The sequence below is a fragment of the Scylla paramamosain genome, chromosome 1, assembly GCF_035594125.1.
Source record: "Scylla paramamosain isolate STU-SP2022 chromosome 1, ASM3559412v1, whole genome shotgun sequence".
Lineage (NCBI taxonomy): Eukaryota > Metazoa > Arthropoda > Malacostraca > Decapoda > Portunidae > Scylla > Scylla paramamosain.
In genome coordinates this window covers 6,500,001-6,526,667 of record NC_087151.1, presented here as the reverse complement: position 1 = coordinate 6,526,667, position 26,667 = coordinate 6,500,001, and the positions used below count along the sequence as shown (strand labels likewise).

Genomic DNA, 26,667 nt, shown 5'->3' with positions numbered 1-26,667 from the left:
ATTAATGCGAGAAAGGAATACACCTTATGGCACTTACAGTGTTTCATGTCACTTAGCGGATGGGGAAATGGTGCGTAATGAAGAGGCAAGGGATTGATAATTGCCAGGTACTCATGAAGGCCGAGTTTTCGTGCCAGTGTGGCGTCACCCACGACCTCAGGTGTTGTGTGTTTGGGTACGGCTGCCTTAACGTTGTGTCCGCGGCAGCCGTAACTCGTGTCCATGGCGGGCGTGAGTCAGTGTTGAGCTGGAGTTGAAATATCTCCCGCAGTGCGAGTGAGTGACGGTGTTGCTGAAATGTTTCTTGCCTCGCCGAGGACTTGCCGAGTTCTTTGTGGCTCGCGGCACCCACTCCTGGGCTGCAGAACCAACAGGAGGCACCGAGTTAAGCCACCAGCACCAATCTTTTGTCGCGATGGATCATTATCAGATTACTTTCCTATTACTGTGCGATGTACTCTAATCTCTTTCGTGGCTGGAGCTGAAGCCAATCCCTACTGAATTATTGTTATTACCTTCTGCCATTCGATAGTATCCGCCGTTGTCACCTGCCGGGGCCCGCGAGAAGCCTCAGACGTACCCGGCAAGGCGGGAGGGATATCAGAGCCAGTGACAAATGACGCCGAAATAATACCGATATGAAGGTAAGGGTTACGCGTCCACGCTGTGACACGGCCGCCGGCGGGACGTGGCTGAGAGAAGTGGAAAAAAAGTATAGACAGGAATTAAATGTCCTGACATTTTCTTTTTTTTTTTGCGGGGGGAGGGGAAATGGGGGGAGGGGAAGACGAAGTGGGATGAGGATTGGGATGTGACATCTTCCCGACACGTACAAAAACACGCAGGTGAACTGGTCCCTCAGCGTGCTTGTCAGACCTCCTGCAGGTGTCTCAGGTGGGATCTCAAAGTCGTAACGAGGTGAGAGTCAGCAACGATGTAACGAATTTGCGACAGTCCTGCGATTCTCTCTGGTGTGTCGGTGATGCGTCATGATTCATCCGCGCGGAGGAGGCGTGACGAGGCGAGATGGATTGTGCGTCAGGGTGAAGGGCTGCCGGGCTCACCTGGCCCACAATTTGTACCCGGGTAATGCCTGGCCACCAACACCAACGTGACCACGAAGCAGACGGAACCCTGGATTTTTTCCCCAGTGTTTGATGGCCTACACTTGTCTTTTTGATGTTCAAGGGAATTTACTTCATAATTCTAGTCTTCTTCAGGAAAGCAAATTTTCGACGTTCTGTTTAAAACATTTTTCTTACCACATTTTTCTTACCAATTGCCATTCTTTCCTCTTCATCTAACTTGTGTTTTATCTGTAAGTCTTGTCTAGTTACGTACATAGCAGTTTACCTCGATCTGTCTATATACTGGTATGTGTTTATCAATTTATCAAGGTTTCAAATCAGCAAGCTAAACCTCCTTCCTCCTCGTTCAGTTTCACCCTGCAGTTGTCTGGTGCAGTCGTCCCTCGTCGGCCCAAACTGAAGCCGTAGCACGCTGGTCGGTCTTATTGTTGGGCCGTCACCGTAACTCGTCGTAAAATACTGAGCCTCTCCTTGGCGCCCACAAACAACACAGCTCGTGGAGCCGCCTCTCGCTCCACATCTGCTAATCAGCACGAGGCGGCCGCTGTTCAGCCCACACCTGCGCTGACGTGGCTACTACGACCACCTATTCATTACTGCCTTGTTCTCAGTGAATTTCCTTAAAAAACAAAAATGATAACATCAAAGGTGGCCTAATATTTTGTCTCAGGAGTTCGATTTATTGGCGCTCTTGTACTGGTGAAATTATTGGCCATTTGCATACATTGCCGCTCGTAATGGTCGCGTGTGAGTGCTTTATTGTGCAAGTACGCTTTTTCTTCTTTTTTAGAGCCCGGGCTACTGTCTGCATTTTTAGGAGTAGTGTGGATGTGTTGCAGGTGCAGGGTGGGCTAGGAGACCTGTGTGGGTTGGGTGGGCTGAGGTGCAGGGAGGGCTGGATGGGCTGGGCGGTAGGAGAGAGCGGTGGGGTGGGGTGGGGTGGGGTAGGTTAACAAGAAGGCAATCGAAAGGTACGCATTGACAGAACTGATTTCTTAACAACACCCGGGCAACATTTCATTCCGCCAGGTGATTTTGCCCATTTACAGTGAAAATGGAGGTTCACGTCGAGCTCTGAGCGAGTAAAACGGAAATCAACCTCTCTAGACCTGGGACTGAGTTACCCTTGTCAGGCTGCTCACTCCGCAAAGGAAAAAAAAAAACTTTCAAAAACTTTTCATCGGTACTGCACCTGCCAACTATTTCTTCTTTAGTTCCAGGAGAGTGACGCTGCTCCGGCCATTTCAAGCTACCAAAATAACAGTGTGATATTAGTGGCTTTCAGTTTTTTTTTTTTTTTTTTTTTTTTTTTTTTTTTTTTTTTTTTTCCTCTGCCCTCTTGTTTTGGTCGCTGTTAAGGCTTTGGAGCGTGGCGGTGTGTTGATGTGTAATCTCTGCGTCGTCGTGGGAAGTCTAGACCACACAGGCGCGCCCACCTCCCGCAGCGGCTGTTCTTTAATTTCCAGGACAGACAAAGGCAGCCCGTGGAAGTATACTGTAGGTCTGCCTCGGTGTGAGTTTTACTCCTTCTTGCGGGGAATGTATTAAAGAAAGAAAGTGGTGGACGGAATGAAGGTGTAACACGGTAGGGGTTTCCAGAGAGAGAGAGAGAGAGAGAGAGAGAGAGAGAGAGAGAGAGAGAGAGAGAGAGAGAGAGAGAGAGAGAACGTGTGTGTGTTTGTAGTGTCATTCATTTTAGAAGATGGTGCATGATGAGATACTCGGAGGGCCAGTGGTAAATTACGTGCGAGGGGTTGTGGCCTTGCCTGCCTCGGGTGGTGCAGAAGGGTGGCTGCTGCAAGGGCTCCCCCACACCTGTTGTCTCAGCGAGCTTTGACCTGGAACGTGTGTGTGGGTTGTCCGTCTGTCTGTCTGTCTCAGCGTCACTCTTTACTCGTGTCGTTAGCCACTTATCCCCTACACCTGTGGATACACCGATACCTCTCTCTGATCCTCCAATTCAGGTGTGTAGTGGAAAAATAATGACTTTTTAACATCAGGTAATTAACAGATCAGGTGAGAATCCATGCTAATGAGTCACGGATTGACGGTGCTGGTGATGGTGGTGGTGGTGGTGACTGTGGTGGTGATGGCGGTGGAGTTAGTGGTAATGGTGGTGGCGGGGAGGCGTGTAATGGTGGGCGATGGCGGTGGGTAATTGCTGACTCGGTGATGGATGTACTCGTGGCAGAGATGGTGGACGTGGTGATTGTGATGATGGGTGTTTTTTTTATAGTGATGGTGGTAGTGATGGTGAGGGTGGATATATGGAAGAAAGGGTGTGGTTGGTGTGTGATGATGGTGGTGGGGTAGGAAGAAACCGTATGGATGATGGTGATTGTAGTGATGGTGATAATGGTGATGTAAATGATCCTTGATGGTGATGATTGCTGTAATAGTGGTGGTGTATGGCGGTGTAGGGAGGACAGTGAATCCATAGAGAAAATGGTATAGACGATTTGTGATGATGGTGATGCTTGTTGCAAAGGTGACGGTGCGTGGTGTGTGATAATGGAGGAGAAAGTGTGAAGTGGGTGACATAACAGGGCGCGTGAATGTGAGTGGGGTTGCTCCTCGTCTCTGTACTAGGTGTGGTGATAATTGTTGCACTTCACCTAATGCTGATGATTTCAATGATGGGAAGATCCTACCACTAACGAGGCAAGTAATGAAGGGTGAGGCTCTAAGTGTATTTTATCCATTACTTATCCTCTTGTACCATGACTGTACCGGTGGCAGTAGAAATAGCATGAGGAATTAGAGAAGTAGCAAATCTGATTGACGTGACGGCCAGGGAATGAGTGAAGGTGATTGGTGGAGTGCAAGCAAGCGTGGTGGCAACAGTGATAGTTGTGATGACGCTTGGATGCGATGATGGTGATGATTGTAATGACGGTGGTGATTTATACTGGAGCGGCGAGGAGGAGCTGGGGTGCTTGGGAAGATGGTTTTGGTGGCGGTGGTGATAGAGGCTGCAGCGGTGGTGATAGTGATGGCGGGGGAGGGAAGGAGGCAAACTGGCTTGCACCTACATTACCGGACAGCGCTACCTTTCATTTACGCTTAATTAAAAGCTTAATAGAAAGGGATGCCTCGCGTTTTAATTACTAGAGACAAACTGAAAATCACGCCCTCAACCTGCCGGTAATAACTGGCATTACCCTCCTATTTCTGACGCGGCCTCTCCCTCACCACAGGCCGCCTCACACTTCATCATCATTTTCAGCGCCAATTTATTCATTCACGCGGCGCGAGGCGAGGCAGCTGGCCAATTAAGGCTGCCAGGTACCTGTGAGGCCTCAAACTCGCCACCAGAAGCCATCCCATTTGCCCCGCCTCGCACCGTTTGGCCGATAATTCGCGCCGTAGCTTGTAATCACTCTTGATGCTGATGCCTAACTCGTTCCTTCAAGCAATCGTGAGTTATGCATGTCGTGATTATACGCATCACCTGCTAACTGCCAGGTAGGGTGTGTGATGGACGCGGGGTGTTGGTGTGTGTGTGTGTGTGTGTGTGTGTGTATGGTGGGGGAGGAGGTAGGTGTCCCCTAACACTCCCCCGCTTCCCTGACCGTCGCTTCTTTCATCATTTTCCTCCACTGCTGTGTCCATTCCTTGTTCTTCCACCAATCGTTCATCGTGGCTTTAATCTAATAATTTTCTGTACAGTGAGCCATTCTCGTCGCTTCTGAGTTCTCTAGTGTCTTTTATCGGTATCTCATTACCGCTTTCCTGTCTTTTCTCTTCTAGAAACACACACAAACAATCAAACACAAATATAAACACACACACACACACACACACACACACACACACACACACACACACACACACACACACACACACACACACACAACAACAACCGCTAGCTGCAGTGAACCGGCCACACGTGTCTTATAAACAGGTTATTGACCTTAAGTTTTAAAATTAATATTTTTAAGTTGCACGTTACTAATAATACCGTTGAATCAGTTGAATCATTATTCTGTATCAATAGATTATATATATATATATATATATATATATATATATATATATATATATATATATATATATATATATATATATATATATATATATATATATATATATATATATATATATATATATATATATATGTATAAAATGCTGCTCACCAAATTTGGGCTGTCGTATCATTAAGGCTTGACAACACTTATACAATATTTCTTTATCAACCATTACAATTTTTCCATTATTGTGAATAGATGTAAGTGGTTATTAGTATGAGAAAAACGTCTTCATTCCCATCGAGCAGCGTGGAGGTAACAAGGTGGACGCAGTCATGGGCACTTGCTGCTCTCAGAGAGTTATCCTCTACTAACACGGCCAGGACAAGCCGCAGACCACTCAGTAGTGGCCCAAGGCTTGCATGCCAGGCAATGAAGTAGTCAGTTGACATTTAAATATAGAGTCGTGGCACGTGATGCTAAGCAGCCTTAATTCTAGTATCAAATAAACTGGTAATACAATATTAGTATTTTAATGTGAACTAAATGATCACATCATTTCTTGTAAGGCTGAGGCGAACACTGCGTAGTGAGATCAGGAACATAATATTTGTGAAAAAAAAAAAAAAAATATGCGGCCTGCATATTGAGGCTACCAAACCAAACCAAGGCGGAGACCGCCTGGCCGAGTCCGGCGGACAGGGGCGGCGGGGAGGGAGGCGCCCTGCCCCGGGGAGCCAATCGGGCACTGCTACATTAATGTGATGGATTGTCGCTATGAGTTATCGTGATGATGTGATCAAAGTACATTACTAACTCTAATTCCGACGGTAATCATCGGGACGCGCCGTGAGGAATGACACCCTCGACCCGCCTCTCAGAACTTGCCAGAGAGAACGACCCGGGGCGCGGAGCACACCGGCGGCGGCGGCGGCGGCGGAGGCGGCTCAGCACGTATCAGGATCTCTTCTCAGCGGGAAGTGATATTTACAAACCAGTCAGGCTGAGTACTCGCGCGGATTTACCTGGTTTTGCTTTCCCATTTTCTTAAAAGCACCAAAGGAAAACTGTGCACGCTGCAGGGAAGTCTCCGCGACGCCTCTCTAATGAGCCTTAACAGCGGATCTCCGCGGTGTCATTAAGCTGCATTGCCTGCCGCCCCTCGTTCCCAATCCCGTGCCTGCTTGTCAGGTGGTAGCGACGCCGTCCCACAATTAGGTGGTCCTCATGTGATCAAATTACCAAACAGGTAGAGTAATCAGCAGGTCTTGGCGACGGGTCACGCGCGACCCCGCCCATCGCTGGCTGACCCCCCGGGCCCTGCGTGAAGGTCAAGAGGGGAGCGAGAGGGCAGGTAGAAAAGAGTACATGAATCTGGATAAGTAAGAAGGATGTCGGAAGGCGTGGTGTGGCGTGGAGGCGGCGGCCAGGGCGTGGCGAGCGGCTGGATTCGATTTAGTGGGTGAATGAGTTTATCGGCCGTAAATTTATCATGAAATGTGATTAAATCCTCTTAGTAAACATTGTGATTTTCTAGGAAATATAGCCCGTTCTGCAAGAGCAACTTGTTGTAATGAACACAAGACCTGGGATTAATGCAACTTAAAGTGCTCCCAAATTACATGTATGTATGATATAACATTATTTACTCCGTTTCGTTAAAGATTCCCCACCTGGACCGCTCGTCACTGATCAGACTGAAGACCTCCAGTTACCCGGCAATTATGAGGCTTCCATTCTTCTTCAGTAAACGTTGCTTTTCGAGGCGGCGAAGGACGGGAGGCCGCTGACGAGGAGGCAAGGTGGCATTTATCTCGTCCATATCACAGTACCACAACAACAACAACAACATCGATCATTCTCTCTCTCTCTCTCTCTCTCTCTCTCTCTCTCTCTCTCTCTCTCTCTCTCTCTCTCTCTCTCTCTCTCTCTCTCTCTCTCTCTCTCTCTCTCTCAAGACAGTGAGGCATATATCAAGTAAAGCGAACATAGCCACTGCCTGCACAAGGGCCCTTCAGTCACTACTAAAAGCGAGACGCGAGCCTTGTAAAGAAACGTATGAGGTGTAACGATTTTCACGTGACCAGAACTAATGCAGGCGAATCTATTCTATTCTCTCCTTTATTTTCATATTTTTACTCTTACATATTTGTTTTCGCTCTACCACCTACATTCTGACCCTTCGACATTCTACCCTTACAATTATACACCTACCTGTCCTTCATCGGGCATTCTTTTCTCCCACCTCCTGTAATTTTTTTCACTGGTAGCCTTCGCCTTTGTCAGGTCAGATGTTCGTAGATAATTCGGCTCTTTTAGGAGGTGCTGTCTTGTAGTACAGGAATAAGTACACCGCAGCTGGACGCATGAGCCTAGGGAGAAGGGAGAGGGGGGAAGAATGCTCGAAAAGAAAGGAAAGAAGAGATGTTAAAAGAGAAGAGAATGGAAAAAGGGAAAGGGAGAGTTTAGGAACTTTAACGAGAGACTAGTGGAAAGTTCTGGAAGGAAGAGAAAGATAGGGAGAGGCTGGAAAGAAGAGGAAAATTGAAGCTCCTGAACAGAAGTGAAAGGAGGAAAAGAGATGAAAGAGTTCGAGGTAGGGTGAGAAGGAGAGGAAATATAGAAGGGAGATAAATGGTGGCAGAGAGAGAACACAGTGGAAAGAACCAAAGAGAAGAGAACTTAAGAAAGATACGTACGAGGAGAGAGAGCACAGTGTGAGTTCCTGAAGACAAGGGAGAGAGAAAAAGGGAGGCATAGGAAGACAGCACAGGGGAAGGCATCTCAACGACTGGCTGGTGGAATTCGCATTGCGGGTGGTTGGGGTTAGGTTGTTTGTTGTTATGACTAGTGGGTGTGGTGGGTGACGACAGGGTGGGCGGTGAGGCTCGTGAGATGACCACCTCTCCTTCAGATCACCGTCTAGATACACAACCCGACGGAATCCATCACGCCACAAATATCAGCTGGAGGGTGATTTATAGGTTGATGTACAGCGGGTTACACCACACCAGATAAACCTGTCCGCTACGGAGTAACTGAGAAGGTGAGGCGCCAGGGAAGGGGGCAGTTAGCGGACAGTGATGGATTTCGGGAGTGTGGATAGAAGGCGATCAGTCACTGAGAACGGAGGAATGCACCGCGATGACTGACTTAGTACAATATAACTAAAGCGAGAGGCGCACGAACATGTATAGATATGCAAGGAAACAACGGACGATTTACAACAGAATAACCTAGTCTCGTCAGTTCGGATAAACGGAATGGAAGAATGCGCCGTGATGATTGCCTCCCTATGATGCAACTAAAACAAAGGGCGTGTGTACCTCCAGTGACTTACAACAGCACTGCCAGACATCAAACCTCGTGTTCAGGGGAGTACAGATCTTCAGGTGTTCATGATGCTGCTGTTTAATGCGTCATGACCTCAGGATTTGGTGTTCTCGTACCGTGCTCTGCTTGCTCCTCGTCTTAGGTTTCCGCTGCAGCCACAACTTAACTGGAGGCAGATATAATTATTTTTCACCCCTTTTTTCCTTTCTTTTGCATAGTGTATTATTTTCTTATCGCCCACATCATTATACAAACACATACATTGTAATAATATTTGCTAATCAGAAACCTCGCAAGAATTCAAGAAACCTGGCCAGGGCAAGCACGCCTTGCCGCGTTATGCCGCACCACTGAGGTGTCTTGTTGAAGCACGTATATATTGATCAATCTTCTGCGGCTCTGCAAGTAAGATTATGTTTATATCTTATTTGTTGGCGGTGCTGTTGTTTTCAAGCTTCTCAGTATCCCATTAATAATTCTTGTCGTCTTTCATCACAAGAATAGCAAGACAAACAGCAATTAGTGAGTTCCACGCCTCACATCACGTCCAGGCCAGGCATGAGGGCACCAAATGGTGAATACATAGACCAGGTTCATGGGCAGCGGGGCGAATCTTTACGTACATTGTTATCTTTAACTCTCTAACCGATATGGACGCGACTCGGGGTTATTCAGATGTTGCGGTGCAAGTTTACTGAGTTTAATCCAGGAAGGCGCCGCTGGCACCAACGTGAGCGATTGAGAATTTCAGGCATTTTAGTGTCATTGGTTTTATTCTCGTTCACTAAAGTGTGTGTGTGTGTGTGTGTGTGTGTGTGTGTGTGTGTGTGTGTGTGTGTGTGTGTGTGTGTGTGTGTGTGTGTGTGTGTGTGTGTGTGTGTGTGTGTGTGTGTGTGTGTTTGAAATTTTGCCAATGTATTTGTTTCATTGTACCTGTTGCTCTTTTTCCCTTCTCGTAGTCGTCATCGTCGTTATTGTTGTCCTCCTCTTCCTCCTCCTCTTTGTCTTTCTCCTTCTCATAATGTTGTTGTTTTATTAGTATGGCGATACTGCAATTCATTAATTTCGTTGGTGTTATCATTGCTGATGTCCTGTACAGTTATTATTATTTTGTCATGACTCACACAGTACCATTGATTTTATTGTTTTGCTGCATATTTACTACATGCATTGTACGAGATCTCAGTACGTCATTCCCTTGCCCTGGAGTTCCCCTTTCTATTAATTTTGTCTGAGGGGACCGCGCGTCAAGGCTGCCCATTGCCCACGCCTTGCCCCGCGCCGCCTCCATCACACCCGACCGCCGCAGGGCACGCAAGCAATACACAAGCTTACGTATTAGGAATTTCAAGGCTTCTGATTAAGTGTGGAAGAGTCTGAGTTTATATAAATATGTCTTGGAGTATTCTTGTTTTTTTTTTTTATCTTTTTTTTTCAGTCTGTGCCACATTAGGTTCTGCTTCAATATAGGATTGTACAAAATGTTTTACGAGTACATGCAGGCCTCACTTGGTTCAGTCTTGTATTATGTATACAGTATATTCTTTGCTTTGAACTTCTCTTCCTTTCCTTTAATCTGACGTGGCTGGGATACTGGTTTCTTGACTTATAACTGTTCCGTTTATTGGCAAACCTAATAATTTTCTTTTTCCTTTTTAATCTGACGAGGCTGACTGCGCTCATTTTTTTTCCGCTTTAATTAACCCTGAAATTGGCAAACCTATCTCCCTATAGTAAATTTTGTCTGCCTTGCATCCCTCCTTCAGGCCAGGCCACATTGTTCTTTTGGTAAAATAACACGCATAACCTTTCTTACTGTGATGCTAAGGGGGAAATATTTCGATACTGCAATAGATAAATTTTATGTTTTCTTTTCGAGTTTAAATAACCAAGCATTACATACTGACCTGACCCCCGTGTACTGCTGCAAGAGCTGGCACTGAGGTGAGCAGGAAAGAGGGAAGGTCGTGTGGCCATTCTCATACTGTGTGGATCCATCCTATCATATTCTGTGATAGTCTTGGCGTATTTAACCAGTCATTCAATCAGCTCTACCATAAACGTCTCCGGGTGTGGACTGTTTATGTGTAGTTATTTTGAAAGTAGTGTCGTGGTTCTATGTTGCAAGATCTTGTTGAGTTTCTAAATTTCTAAGACTGACACTTACTTACGTTTTTCATTCCTTCTTGGTGACTCTTGGGTTGCAACAGCAGCGTTTGATGGCAGATCCCTGTCAGTGCCGCCTTATGGATAGTTCTTGCGGCAGTCGACATTACCAGTGAGAACATAAGAACATAAGAAAGTAAGGGAAGCTGTAAGAAGCCACCAGGCCTGCACGTGGCAATCCCTGTACAAAACACACCTATGTACGTATTTCCACCTATCATCCTCATCCATTCAGTTGTCTTATCTTCTTTTACAGCAATAACGGCATAATTATGAGTAAAGCAAGAGGCTTGGGTTTAAGTGAACTTTCAAGTGATGTGTATATTTATAAATATTATCCAATTTACATCTAGAGGGTGCTGGTTTACTGTATTGAGAGGAAAAGTGTTGACCTGTTGCATGTGACGTACGTTAAGATAGAAGTTGAGCTGGCAAACTGCAGCCTGTTAATCTATATGTGACTGCCTTAATAATTTTCTTCAAAAGATTCTTTGTTGTGGGAAATGTGACCAAAAAAATTAATCATAAATGCAGAAAGAGAGTCATTAAGTTTTGCGTGTAGCACAGCGCAGGAATATTCAAATGCAGTAAATCTGATGACTCAATTAATGAAATATTGGATTTTTGTCAAAACATCAAGTTCGGTAAATATCCTATAAGACAGTAATATAATCAGCCCAGTCGTTGCATTTTCATAATTATATGTGGTGTTAAGAGTTTTCGTCCAATTACTAAGAATGATTATGTTGATGAGCCGAGCGAAGCCTGGAGGGAGGTGATTTAGTTCTATAACATCACTGACTCCACAGGTAATCCCCGCTTGTCTACCAATATCTTGACAATATACTATACTTACAGACTGTTTGGTTTGGACAGCAAACACAGGAAAAAAAATTTTTTTATTGGATTTTTGTTGCCCTTGGCCAGTGTCCCTCCTACATTAAAAAAAAAAAAGTGGCATACTTACAGCACATCTTTATAACTTAGTCCTTTGACAGTATCGATAGGTAACTTCTGTGTTCTTAAATACTAATAAATTGAGCGAAATACTTGACCGAACTTTAGCGAAATTTTTGTACGGTTTCGTTTGGTAAGTCACTCGGGAACAAGAATATTACTTTATCAACTATTAAAATATGTTTGAGAGCACAGAACCTGAGTGATGCAGTACAGGGGAGAGGCGCGGGGGTGAGGTGGCAGGACCTGACCCCACCACCTTCTCTGTGGGAGTGAGGTACTAAGGAGGCAGAACTAATCACCCACCATGTGTAAGTTAGCATAATAGATTTCACACACGTACACTTATCATGAATTTAAGATATTGCAGTGCATGTGTCAGTTTTTTTTTTTCGGGGGATGAATCACGCTGATGGAAGCGGCAGCGCGTCTGACTGTGATGTACGTAACGAGTCCTGGGTTATAGTTTAGTCTTACAGTCGGCTTTTTCCTCGGATGACTGCCTGGTCCTCGGCTCACACTGCCTTAAAGGAGCATTAATCAACAATGACTATGAAAATTAAAGGAAAAAGGAACTGACATATCCATACGCCAGGTCCCGGGAGGGGGTGGTATATGTTGCACAGGCCGTCGAATGCGCTTTGATAGTATGGCACGATTTAAGCGAATTTTTACACAACTTGTTTATGAAATTGAGTAATCGGATGCATGTGAGTTCGCCACGCAGGTTTCTTTCAGTTCTGGTGATGTGGCCTAAGGGGGATTCCGTTAATGTTTGGTGGAGTTTTCTTGAGCGATGAAGAAGCTTTCTTGTCATATTTGGGGCATGCTCGTTAGGAAAGTACTGAATGAGGGAGTGTAGACTTTTTACTATCAATCTTCAAGTTCTGCCTTTGAGGGGACAAATGATAAATGGATGAGAGGTCGAAAGCAAGGGGCGGACGAAGGACAGGCGTTATTTTCATGCCCAGTTTAGTTATGGTTACAGCCACGCGGATTGGAGAAGTGACAGCTTTGTTGGTGATAATGATGCGTTCCTTCTCGGCCATCTTGTTTTCAATGACATGTAGCAGGAAAGCGACTTCATGGCATGTCCCTGAGGCGCCATTGGTCCGGAAACGTAAATCAGATGCTTGTCTCCGCAAAGAACAGAGGGCAAAGGATCTCAGCGTGAGTTGAAGTTTCCTTTCAAGTAAACAACACGTATCTGATAAAGAGTAAAGTATCACGAACAACTAAATAGGTGCAGTGCCCCCTCAGGACTGCAGGGACTGGCACGTGTATATCTTTTCAATAAAAAAAAAAAAAATCTGCAGTTTGGCAAGGGATGTTGTGTGTCGGTGATGCTTGAAGGAGTGTGTGTGGGCTGATTGCTTCTGTGTGTGTATGTGTGTGTGTGTGTGTGTGTGTGTGTGTGTGTGTGTGTGTGTTCCTGTTTATCATCAAAAACCAAACCATCACCACATCATTTATTGGACTTTTTTTTTTTTTTTATGTTTGTGGACCACGTTTTTTTTATGCATCAGAATAACAAGAAGTGAGATTCATAACTCTTGCACCTGGGGATGAAGGCGGGAGAAAACAGTAACCTTGCAGGACGCCGGGGGGCCTCATCACATCGAGCCGGTAACCAGGTTCTTATCTTGCTTGTGGGAGTGTCAGAAACCCTCACTGCCTAACCCCTTCAGTCACTCCTCCTCCTCTTCCATCACTCACTCCCTTCTTTTCTCTACATCATAAATATATACCGTCTCTAGCTCCACTTAATTTTTCTTCGCTACCGCCTCCACCAGGTCCTTATTTTCCCCATTATTAACATCATCGTCACTCTCTTTTCTCTTTTACAGTCTTCCATTCAACTGAGTTTCATTTTCCTCTCCTCTTCTTTCTTTTCTCCTTTGTTTTTTCTTCCTTCACTCCTCATTAACATTCTCACATAAACCACCAGGCCAGGAGACGCAATTCATTATGATTCAATCCACCTGCATATTTACTGCTGAATTATCTCTAATAGCAGCCTCTTTTCCTGCGTAATTTGTCATGCCGGCCAGGGCGGGAGTAGAGGAGGGAGCTCCCGTGGTGTTGTGGGTGTCCTCGGCTGTGTAATGGTGGGAGACGGTCCAGGTCTCGTGAAAAATCATACACACACAAATAAAAGCTTATAGCATTCAAAAATGTGATTTATAAAATGATGACACTGTGCTGGATGAAGTCACACACCTGAAGTGGCTTGTGTTGTAAAAAAAACTCTAGTAAGCAAGTGACTCCAGGTATAGAGGTAACCGAGGTTTATGGGAAAAAGAAAACTTCAATAATGATAATTTTTTGTTGTTTATGAACATACGTTACCAATGTCACTTCTATTTTTTTTTTTTTTTCGCTCTCTTGCGCTACATCTGACTCACGCTGTAAAGGATGCGGTTAGTAAGCACAGACACACTAACATACAAATAGTCATTTAAAGGGTGCTGCAGTGTGTGTGTGTATATATATATATATATATATATATATATATATATATATATATATATATATATATATATATATATATATATATATATATATATATATATATATATATATAATTCTTAAAGGATGTAAATTTCCTTCAGTAGTTGATGTTAAGACACAAGGAAAAAACTTGACGAATTATATAGCAAAATGTTTGGAGAGAGTGGCCTGTGAGAAGCAGTTAATGGGAAGATGAATTGCACAAAATTACATGCGATTACATAGGGCAGGGGCACCGTGGTCCCTAGGAGGTGGCTCGTCCCTGAACTTCAGTAACTGTAATTTTCTCACCGTAGCAAATTTCTACATTCAGGATGACGGGGAACCTTTTAAATTCTGAATTACTTAACTGCATTGTGTTTTAGTACAACTTTTGATTTTTGATGGATGAGATGCTTGTTGCAGTTACTATGTATATTGCACTATTTAAACCGTTTTTTTATTGCCTGTTAAGTGGAAAATGGCCTCATATTAATAACTTTTGCGCTCATTAAATCCTGAGCTCACTCCGTGGCAAAGCGGCTGAAGCAAAGCAAGGAATGCACGGGCCTTCTTGCAATCCAGGCGAGGTCAGTCTGCACGCATCCCACTCAGCTCTTCCCTCAGAAACCGGCTAACGTATGAACAGCAAAACTCGAGTGATTGATTACGTAAATGCAATTTCTGACAATAAAAAAACAAAAAAAAAAACTTCACATGTAAGTTTCTTAGGTAAACAGATCCTATATCTAAAATGAGAATTGCTCAAGTAAAAGCTGCAAAAGGAATGCTTGACGTCGCCTTGGTTGTTGAACCCTTTCAGTACAACAGGCAACTTATAAACTTTATAAAGTCACATTTTTTAATCGGAAAAATAATGTGAAAAGAAATAGTGAAAAATATATATTCGTGGATGAGTAAGTACATGATCTGTAACTCCTTTATTACAAAAAAAAAATATTATCAAATTAATTAAGTTCCCTAATAATATTTAGAGCATAACAAAAATTATGTCATAATTGTGAAAAAAAGTTAATGTATATAATGGTTCCTGCTGTAAGGGAGGTGGACCCAAGATGCCACGTGGAGGTTTGAGTGTGGCGAACGCTGGTGGCAGAGAGTGGAATCTGAACCAGCTGCTTTTGACTCATGATCCTGTACTGGTAGGAGAGACAAGAGGCGACAACACAGAGGTGATGTGGCGCCGCTGGGGAAACTTAGAGGAATAAATTGTGATGACCAGGGTATTAGAATGGGGTAAGGTTAAGGAGTCTATCTCTCTTGTTCCCTAAGACCCGTATTCCGAAATGTTTCTTTCCCTTCTAAGGATTATTTACAATGTTCCCCAAAATATTTGTCGAATTTTGATTTTTTTTTTTCCTCTCTCATTTGGTGATGCACAGTCTTGTACTATTATTGGAAGTATGAAAAGCACCCTTGAAAATCTTATGCCTTTCCCTAGAGCGTGTTGGAAGCAGTCGAGGCAGGGCGCCGAAACGTTTGAGGATACAGTCGAAAATGTAACCGAGAGACAAGGTATAAGATAGGTTACGTTAGGATAGTCTAGATGTTTATAACTTCTCCTGTGCATACTTTCTCACTTGCACTCCTACTCTTACTTTCCCAGAGTCATGGAGCACTCCTCACATTCAGGCCATATCCGTAAAAAATATGAACGTGATAATGGTGATCTATGTATGAGCTTGTTTTACTATCTAGAGAATGTATCACCATTATTCAGAATGAGGAATGAGAAGCAGCAGCAGAAGAGAGGGAGGACAAACAGAAATAGCGAAGAGATGAAAAAAAAAAAAGTAGTAAGGAGTGGATGGAGAAGGAGGAGGAGTAGAAGGAGGAAAACGATTGAGACAGAGGAGGAGGAGGAGGAAGAGGAGGAGGAGGAGGAAAACGAGAGCGAGGAGGAGGAGCAGAAGCAGGAAATCATAAGTAGACGCAGAAGGAAAAGGGGATGGAGTCGAGGGATGAGGAGGCGCAGGAGGAACAGAAAAGACTCAAATAGAAGCAGCGTGGAGGAGGAGGAAGAGAGGAGGAGGAGGAAGAGAGGAGGAGGAGGAGGAGGAGGAGGAGGAGAAGGAAGAGGAACAGAGGAGTGTTTAGCAGGAGGTAGTAGTCTCGCTATCTGAAGGATGTTAATTGATTTCAGTCGGTAATTACTAGCTGGTGACGGATCCTCGGCCGTTCCTCACCCTGGCGAGACCGTCCCGTCATTAGGAGTGGTGCGTGCTGGTGCTGTCTCCGCCCATGCCTCGCCTCGCCTCGCCTCGCCTCGCCTTGCCTCGCCTCGCTAAGTACTTTCCTGTCTTCCTAACTTGCCTTGCTTAGCTACTTTCCTTCTTTTTTTTTTTGTTTTACCTTTCTCTTGCCTTAAATTTCGTTGCCTTGCTTTGCTTTGGCATCTCTTCCAAAGTTGTCTTTCTTTGCTACTCCCATGAATTGTCTTGTTAATTTGCCTTCTCTCTCTGCCTTGTCTTGCCTTACCTTATCTTGCCTTTCCTTACTTTACTTTACTACCCTCCTACTATGTATTTCTGCCTTGTCTTCTTTCTTTCCCTAGTCTTACCTTACCTCCCCTTGTCTTGCCTTATTTTGGCTCGCCTTATTTTGTTATTATTCTGCCTTGTCCTCCTGCTTTGTCTTGCCTTTGTTTGTCTTCTCTTCCCTTGCCTTCCCTTGCCTTGCCTTGCCTTGTTATGCCTATGTGTTGTTTTCTCACCTTCTTACTCACAGACAATAGGGTAAGTTAAGCTGGAGGACAAGGGGATTAACAGAAACTTCAGCAATATTAACGTACGTGAAAGAGATAAACACGCACTCTCACACACAGGTGGCGCTGACTGGAGGAGAGGCAAAGATCACTCACTGGATAATTGAACCTGTGAAATGAAGGCACCTTGAAGGAAATGTTTGTAATTTACGATCAGTGATAGGCAATCGCTCAGCATTCCATACATAATGAAGAAGAATGGAAGGAACATGAAAAAAAATAATAATGCCTGAGTTACAGAAAGTTACAGAGGGGAAACTGCTTGTGCAATGTAGAAAAATAACTCGTGTGTGAAAAAAAAAAAATTGCAAGGACAAGAGTTGAAGAATATTATGAAAGCTGCAAACTCTCGGCCACAAGGATGTGAGAGACGCAACAAGGCGGCGATAGCGTCCACAAAGGAAAAAAAAAACAATATAAAATCAATACACTTCCTCGGGTGCACTTGTCATTGATTTTGGGGAAGATGTGTTTTAATTTATTTTTCTAAACTCCTTTCAGCATTACTTTGGGCTCCTCGGTTCCTTCCTCCACGCTAAAGAAATTTGAAGAAAGTGGAGAGCAAAACAATTTATCAAGTGGACGCATCATTGAGTGTGAATATATGTTATGATCAGAACGAGCTACTTTTTTAGAATCTTATTATTGTGTGGGGATCCTGAACTTGCCTCTTTACACTTGCGAATACATTGTTAAGAAATTGTTGAGGAAAACAGTAATATAGATATGCGTACTTGTCATTCAACTTAATTAAGAAGCAGTCATTTTGATCAGACCAATTTATATTACAAATAGTTCTGTCAATACTGGTCTCTTTCTTAGTTTCTCTTTCCAGTCCTGTAAAGAAGAAAAAAAAAAACAAATTAACTCATGGATTTTCATCGCCTCAACAAGCAGGTTCATACGGCGCCTTAGTCTTGTGACGGCTGTTCTTAATCTTCTTAATCTAATGAAATTGACTATTACAATTTAATGGCCTATTATCGAAAAACACATCAGAATAATGAAGTATTTTCAAGTCTTTTAGTACCTCTCCATTTACTTTTGCACACTAAAACAGGTGTGTTCCCGTGATGAAACAGGGCTAAAACTGCGCCCCCTAACGAAGGATTTGGGTTTTGGCCTTTGGGAACCCTTACTCTGAGTGGATGCCCTCCCTAACCTCAGATTATGGCCACGATCCTGAGGATCCATCAGTCTCCATGAATGTGCGGTACCACTCTGCTGCGACGCACCCTCCACTCCAATAGAGTAATAATTGTCACACTGTCAAATATATTCCTTATGAAAGAAGATTAAGACTTAAATTTACATTCGTTAGAGAGGCATAGATCAAGAGAGGATCTGATAGAGGTTTTTGAGTAGCACATAATTTTCTAACAGAGTGGTAGATGGCTGGAATAGACTCAATAATCAGGTTGTTAGTGCCAAGCCGATGTGGGGGCTTTAAACGTTAAGAATTTATGGATAATGGTGATAGGTGGATATAAGCAGGTATGTTTTATACCTTCTTTGATATTCTTATGCTCTCATGTGCTTAACCAGCAGAGAAAGAGTAAAAATGAGGAGAGGTGACAAGACTTAAACTTAGGGACAGAATGCTGGAGGGATGATACGAACATTCCTTGCAGGTGTACCATGAATGAAAAGAAAAAAAAAGACATCACAGCGCCACCTAAAAACTTGTATATTGATAGAATTTGCGGTTATAATGATAATATTATCCAAATGTACTTTTCCCCGATAAACTATAAGTCAGGAGCAATAAATAAGTGATGGACAATAATTAATTAAAACTGGAGCCGTCAAGTGGACTTGATAAGCTTTGTGTTTTTTTTTTTTTTTCATCCTTAATACGTGTGTGTGAGTGAGTGTGTGTGTGTGTGTGTGTTCGGCTCATGAATACCAAAAAAAAAAAAAGACTCCTTTTGAATCTCAATACTGACTTCAAATGATCATAGATTTATCACACACACACACACACACACACACACACACACACACACACACACACACACACACACACACACACACTCAGAAGTCATGGCATCAAACACTTATGCAAACTAGTAAGCTCGCTAGTCTCAGTTCTTCCAGTCACTTTCCTTCGGTTAGAAATATGAAGGTTGAAATCATTTAAGCTGCACCTTTGGCAGAGGGTGCGGGAGGTCCCTCGTAAAGCACACCCAAGCATCGCAGCTTCATTCCCCAGGGAGAGTAATAAACAGGGTGGTGGAGTAAGCTGTTATTATCACCGCGATTACAGTGTTCGGCACCAGATAGAGAGGCGATTGCAATAATGGAAATATGCGCATTGTACAAATAAAGTTTTATTATCAAAATAGAATCTCTGTGCATTCCACCAAGGTTACCGTTGGACCGGGAGGCGGTGGATTCATTGGCTGGCTATAGCGTAGGTAGCTGACTAGACTGTCTGTTCCTATTGGCTAACTGCGTGGTTGCCTACCTGTCTGTCTGCCTGTCTGCCAGTTTGGTTAATCGCTCGGTCTGTCTGTCTGCCACCTGCTTACTGACTGCTGATTGGTTGGCTGGTTGATTGGTTGACTGGTTGGTCGATTGGCTGGATGGCTGCCTAGTTGATAGCCTGGCCGGATTATTGGCTATTTGATTCACTAGCTGGTTTGCTGGTTGACTAGCTGGCTGACTGATTAGCTAGTTGGCTGACTGGCTGATCATCTCTTTTGTTGAAAACCAGAAGTAAGTGTGTTGACTGGTCGGCTGACTGGCGTATTCTTCACTAGAATGTTTGCTTGTTAGGAAGCAAGGCTGAAGTGTAACTGTCTCTCCAGCAATATGTCCTGCGAATGGATAGCTGAGTAATTATGTGTCTGAAAGCTTGGCTAGTGGGCTTCTGCGTTTTGTTGAGAGAGGACTAACTGTGTTGCTGGCTGGACGTAGTCAAGCAGGGAGAGTTGGCAGTCTATACTGATTGATTTGGTAGTTTATGGATTAAGCTGTTATCGGACTGCCTGACTGATTGATCGGATAACTGATTGGTCGACTAGTTAAACAGTGTATAATTTACATGGGTTGTTGATTGAATGAGAGACATGGTGGTTAGCTAACTGAGGAGCCAGGTATCTAGTTATACGTGACTAAATAACTGGACTGTTATGTTGACTGTTTGCTAACTTGTATCATCTATATGTGTGAAGGAGGCTGGTTAAGGTCACATAAAGGGAGAAAATTTGCTCGCTATTTTGCAACTCCTGAAGAAAAAAAAAAGTTAACGAGAGAAGAGAGTCCAAAATAGAAAACATTTTTTATTCTTAGATGCGTGAAAGATTAAGCTGTGGATTGAAGATACGGATTAGTGTCATGCCAGATATGTTTGACTGACCGATTAGACAAAAAAAAAAAAACTAGCTTTGGTGAAACGGTCATACACCTCTTTTTATTTGAATGTGCATGGTGAAACCTGCCTTGTATGCCTGATGGTTCAATCCACAGAAAATAGTGTTTTAAGTATTGTAAAGCTATGCAGGACTGGAATTCCATAGCAAACATGGGAGAAGAGGGCAAGAGAACCACGCCTAGAGGTGCAGAGAGCGTGTTCGTTAAGGTACAGATCCAGTAATGTGTTTGATGGTGCGTGCGTTCAGGAGGCAGTGTTTCTTTCTCTAGAATACTACCCGCCAAGACACTCGGCGTCAAGGTGGCCATTAGCTGCTGGGGGGAACAAGGACATTGGGGCCTGGGAGAATTGCCCAACTATTCCGCGGCTCACCCAGACATTACTCCCTGATGCATCACGCGTCCCAGGCTCAAGGTACACGCCATTATTGCTGCCCTTTGTAATGAAGTCGTGGAGTCTTGCAAATATCATTATCAGCATGAAATGAAAACGTTGATTCCTGCAAATATCATTATCGACATGAGCATTGTGAGTAGCACCAGTGACAGAAACAACAAACACTGGCATCGTCAAGCGGACACATCCAAAGTAAAACCTGTACATCGTCAATCTCATTTTTATTCGCTTAATTTGCAAATGCCACTAACCTGAGCAGTTTATAAATAACAACTCAAGACAGTTTTGAAAATTTGCGAATATAAAGAACAAAGAAGCCGAGTCCCCAGTCCCCTCGCGATCAGGATTAGTAATTTCAATGCTAATCCAAACACTGATCCAACTCCTGTGGGGGCTTGTGTGCCACTCGCTTCGTGCTCATCTGAATTGTGTACGTCGGTTTTATATTCGCTGTTCGTGTCGCTCCCAGTTTGTTTTAAGTGTGTATAATGATGTTCCAAGGGTTTATGCTTCCGTACTATTTTTATTCAGCATGTTTGTGTGTGGCAACTCCTCCCTTGAGCTACACTTGGATAATCGATACTTTCCTTGCCGGCGTTAGTAATTCAGGGCCTGGGGAGGTAGTACGAGGGAAGGAGGGAGGGAGGGTCGTTTGTGCTGGCAGCGATGCATCAGGCTCGAGTATCGTGGCGTTGACTGCAAGAAAAACAATCGAGATATATTGCGTCTCGAAGTGCAGGTGTTGCCGGTGATAAATTAACACCTGGATGATAATTACAGGCGAGGATGACGCGCGTATGTAAATGGCGCGCTGGAGTTGTTTGGCCACGGCTAGGGATTAGTGCGTCGCGAGGCAGGCAATGATGGATGACTGGAGGGAGGATACACCATAGTGCTCCAGATTTATAGGCCACCACCCGAGGCAATGATGGTGTCCTGGGGGCGGCCACGGCAGCACCAACAAACACTTACCCACCTGCGTGCTGCAATCAGGTGGCCGGGACGGGAAGTGAAGTCGTGCACTCCGCCTCCTCTTGGGATACAATCATGTAATATTTGTGTTATAGTACTGGTGGACAGGAATGAAATAATATTGACTCCAAAAAAAAAATCTACTATGATAATATAACGCCACAAATCCTGGGGTGAAGGAAACGCCCATGAGATATATTGCCTCGCTACTCAGTAATTTCCTGTACATTTGATTTCAGCTCACTGAAGGCCGAGCGTCCTGTAATGTACCAAAGAAAGAGAGAGAGAGAGAGAGAGAGAGAGAGAGAGAGAGAGAGAGAGAGAGAGAGAGAGAGAGAGAGAGAGAGAGAGAGAGAGACGGATGGATGTACTAGATCGACAGAACCTTTTCGTGTACAGGCAGGTTATGGCGTTCCCTCGTGGGTGGTCTGCAGCCTCTCCTTGACAAGCAGACGCTAATAGTTGGCTGGCGCAGCTGAGGAGGTCAGAGCCACACCCCCTGAAGGCTGACGCGTCCTCTGTGATTGGATCGTCGGCAGCAGAAGCACTCTTGCGATTTATTTATCCACGCGGTGCTATGGCCAGAGGCGCGGCGGATCCAAGTATCTGTCCATCGCTGTGATCTGTCTGCTTACCTGATCCCCTCATCAGGAAGCCAGCACACCGCCGGCCCTGATAACACTCCGCACAAGCCTCCCTGTTAACCCTTTGCCCCAAACCACTCCTTTCCTTGCCAATTTACGGGGTGGAAACCTTGCACTATCTGCCATCACCATCACCATTACCACCGCCATCACCAACGCACGACCATCACTACCGTCCCTGCTAGTATCATCACCACTATCAAAATCACCAACACACCACTATCACTAACATCACTACCACGGCCATCGCCATCACCATTACCACCCTCACCAACACACATCATCGGTACCACAGCCATCACTACCATGACAATCACTATCGCCAGCGAAGCCACCACTGCTGCCACTGCCATTATCACCATCGGCACTTGCATCAACACCGTCAACACCAGAACACTATTCGGGTTACAGATTACTAATTACCACAACTGCTGCTCCCATCTCCGCTTCTTTCCTTCATTTCAAAGATTAAAGCAAACCAATGAAAGAAATCCCACTCCAGCCAGTCGTGCGGACTCCTCGTGCAGGGGTGATACACAGGCAACCCGAACCGTGTAATCCAGTAAACATGGCCATCACGTAAATACTGCACCAAAGCCTCCGCCCTTCACCACCGCCGCCTCAGCTCCGTGCTAGCGTCACAGTGTTCCCACCGCGAGCGTAACGACGGAAGATGAGTAGAGGAAAACCTTCACCCGAAATCCCTCCACAGATGGTTTCGTCAGGCATAATTTACTAAACAAGGAAAACGTTTAAAACACACTGTGGTTTTATTGAATTCTTGGCCATGAAGCGGTAACTGAGAGGAACTGGCAAAGCTTTTATATATTCATTTATTCCACGTGCGTCTACTGACCTGTTCTCATATTAAACTCTTGGCAATAACGAAGTGAAGGCAGGTTGTGTGGCCGTGTGGGTGAACGGACGATGTGGAGCTGCCTCGCATCCATCACCTGGCTGTGACACCTGCCACCACTTGTGACCTCGACGCCCCGGCACAAGACAAGAAATTAATCACTCTGCCCAACTCGTCCTCGTGAAAGCCGAGCCCAGAAGGTCCCCGTATGGGAGCGAGGCGCACCTGTCACAAAGTCGAGCTGCAGGAGGTCTTTGTGTGACGCAGCGGTGGTTCATGTCATCGCCAGGTTCGGCGCGGGGTGGTATCCTCTTCCTCTAGCGGGGCCTGAGGATATGACAGAAGCAAGCCAGCGAGGTATACAGATTTGAGCGACCAGTACTTTCGCAGAGGCTGTGAACAGTAAAAAGCAAGTGTGTCATCCACACCGTTATTCCTCGCGCAAACCAGGGGAAGGGAAATGATGGGAAGAGAGATAACAGGGCTAATTTTACTTGCCGGATAGACCACCCAAGGGTCTTCCGGCAGCAGCGGGAGGTGTTGGGGCCGCGCGTCTAGGGCGGGAAAGATAAGATCACGCCCCTACCCCGCTGAGGAGTGTCACGACATCTCCGGCTATCGTGACGAATGCGGTCATTAGTGACAATTATAGATACACCGAGATAACCGCGTGCCCCGCTACCTGATACCACTACACTCCTGCCTCGCCTTTCTCTTCCTTCACGCACTCTCCGCCCACCGCCACCACAGGAGGCATCCTGTGTCTGCACCACAATCTAACTACCGCTATTAGTAGAACAGTTCCCAAGTGAGGTGGAAGCTAAGTGCACCACCCATGGGAGCTGGAATGCGCCTCCCTCAGACGCACAGAAGCAGCATGCTGGCACTACCCAAGCAGCTCTTTGTCCTTAATACATATGTATGCGAACAAGCGAAAAATGTTGGTTGAGTTGAGAAGAGGCAGCAAGTCCAGAAGAAAATATTTAGGTTCTTGAGTGGAATTTTAAGCTGCCAAGTCGTGGGACAGGCGGAACACATCACGGCCTGTCTTCAGTTACAGCATCAAGAATATAAATAAAGCCTTTTGCGGACTGTAAATAATGGGCTTCCAAGTTTCTGAATACTTATTACAACAATTCATTTTGGAAACTTTGTGGGGTACATTTACATTTCCAGCGCGATGAAGGAAGATAAGTGGTTGATTTACGAGATGAAATTGGTTATTGGTGGTGGTGGTGAGGGAACAGGAAGGACGGGAAGAGGGTGGAACGGAGGAAGGAAGGAAAGAAAGCTGAGGGTAAAGAAGGAAGGAAGGGTGAAAGAAGAAAAGGCGGAAAGAAGGAAGAATAAAATAAAAGAAAGAGAAAGAGGGGCGAAAGGAAGGGAGGGTTGAGTAAGGGAAGAAAATAAAGAAAGGACTGTTAGGAGGGAAGGAATAAAGAAGGAAACTGATAGATATTAATCCCAAAAAATTCAGACTAAGCATCTTTGTTGATGTTAGTAATGTTGAATTTCCAGTCCTTGAGGTTAATCTAGCTTTGTTTTCAGGTTTTCTGCAAAATTTTCTTTCAGTGTTTCACCCAGACGAGGAAATGATATTGTGATGCGATGCTCCTACAGCTGCAGCTTACTGGTGAATGTAAGAGTTGCATCACAGTGCGTCATCATGGTTTTGTCTTCTTTCGTGTAACTGTCGGAACAAGAAATTTTAGACTTCAAAAAAATATCTGCAGCTTTTGCTGACCTCTGAACCGAGCGTGGCGAGGCAATAATTTTGTTCAGTTTTCAGGAACATTATTACCTTTCTCGAAGTTCGAACACGCGCGCCACCATGTTACCACGTCTGATGCTTTGTTTCCAAATCTTGACACAACTTTGCAAACAGTTTTGTATAGAGAACACTGTGCTTTGTGGTTCATGATCTTGATCTTGATATTGAAATATTTCTGGGATCTCGAGGGCATGGCCTTTGCTGCCAAATTCTCGCAATGTGTGAATCATTGTATAACAACTGCCTTATCATTTATCTTAACGAAGCTTGAGCGCGATCCCAGCATACCTGAGTTTCATCTGTGCACACTTCGATTAAATTTTCCAGATATGTCTTGCTCTTGAAGGCAGTCAGATATTGCTTTGAAATCACTCGCATTTGTGTTGAATTCCAAAGGGCAATAAAATAATATGTCTTCTTCCACGGTGTCTTTTCATATGAACACTGATATATGTTTATCGTTTCGTCACACTGGATTGCAATCACTGGGGAAGACCACTTCACCACTTGAGTTTCTATTTCCTCTGCCATTTCATCAATCCCGTGAAGCCGAAGAGTGGAATCTTACTCTGGTTATGGTAGTTTTCCTTTGGAAACAAGACCTTTGGTACACGAAGAATGCAAGGGTTCACAAAGGTTTTGCAGATGTTTTAACTATAATAAGAACTAATTCATACGATGTCTACACAATCTTAGTTGACTCATGTGGAAAAGTTCCCATGATGTCTACACATTGTGTATTAAGACTGTCTCTCTTGTTTATGAAACAGCCTCCTAGTTTTCAACTAATTCTGGTAATGGAGAGGGAGGTGCGGTGTCATTCTTGCAGGGCGCACATCATTGCTCAGGGTTTCCGGGCAAACAGCACACTGGCAGTCGAAGCCTCCCTTGCTGAGCGATATGAAGCCTTATTTGAGGTAGTTCAGCCAATGCCTAGTTTTTCCATGACAGGTCTCCCTCTATAAGATTTCCGAAAAAAAAAAAAAAATAGCAGCAGAAAACATCATATAATACATATGGTTGGTCTTACTGTACCTATATTATTCACAGATCTTGATTATAGCAAACCAGTAGGCTGTGGCATAAAACTTATGGACACGAATGGTAAAAAGATAAGTTATTATTACGTATATTTAGTTATAAATTTCATGCATTTCATACATATACTCATATGTGGCGATGATAATAATAATGTCTGATATTAATAATAATAATAATAATAATAATAATAATAATAATAATAATAATAATAATAATAATAGTAATAATAATAATAATAATAATGATAATAATAATAATAATAATAATAATAATAATAATAATAATAATAATAATAATAATAATAATAATAATAAATGCAATCATTATAAATCATTATTCGAAACTACTTTAAAAATCAAGCATATCAAAAAAACAGACTTCTTATCTCTAAATGCAGTAATTTTAAAAGCGTGCATGCTCGCTAATGGGCGCATTATGTAAATCCTGGTGTGAAAGTCGCCACCTGCTGACATCATCCGTGTTGCTGCTCAGTCTTTGACGTCATCCGTGTTACTACTCAGCCTCTGACGTCATCCCTGCTACATCACGTAGTTATGGAAGCGGGACGGTTGTTACAGACGCGTTCGGTTCCTGCTCGTGTGTAGTTCCTCCTCAGCACGTCTCGTGACGCCCTCTCAAGTGGGAGCTGAAGAACCTCGTGAGTGTAGACTTATCTTTAGTCATGTTATATTTTGCCTTTTATTTCATCGGTTTTCATTTCATATTAGCTTATATTTTTGCTCCTTTTTTATTAGGTGTATTCTGTCTCATTTTATTTATTTATTTTTTTCATATATGTACATTCTATTATTTTTATCTGTCAT

General features: G+C 44.1%; 1 long non-coding RNA gene across 1 annotated transcript in view; it reads left to right on the top strand.

Annotated features, from left to right (window-relative positions):
• The window catches only part of LOC135115020 (uncharacterized), a 122,181-nt gene that overhangs the window by 43,915 nt on the left and 51,599 nt on the right, over positions 1–26,667 (top strand). The window lies entirely within an intron of this gene.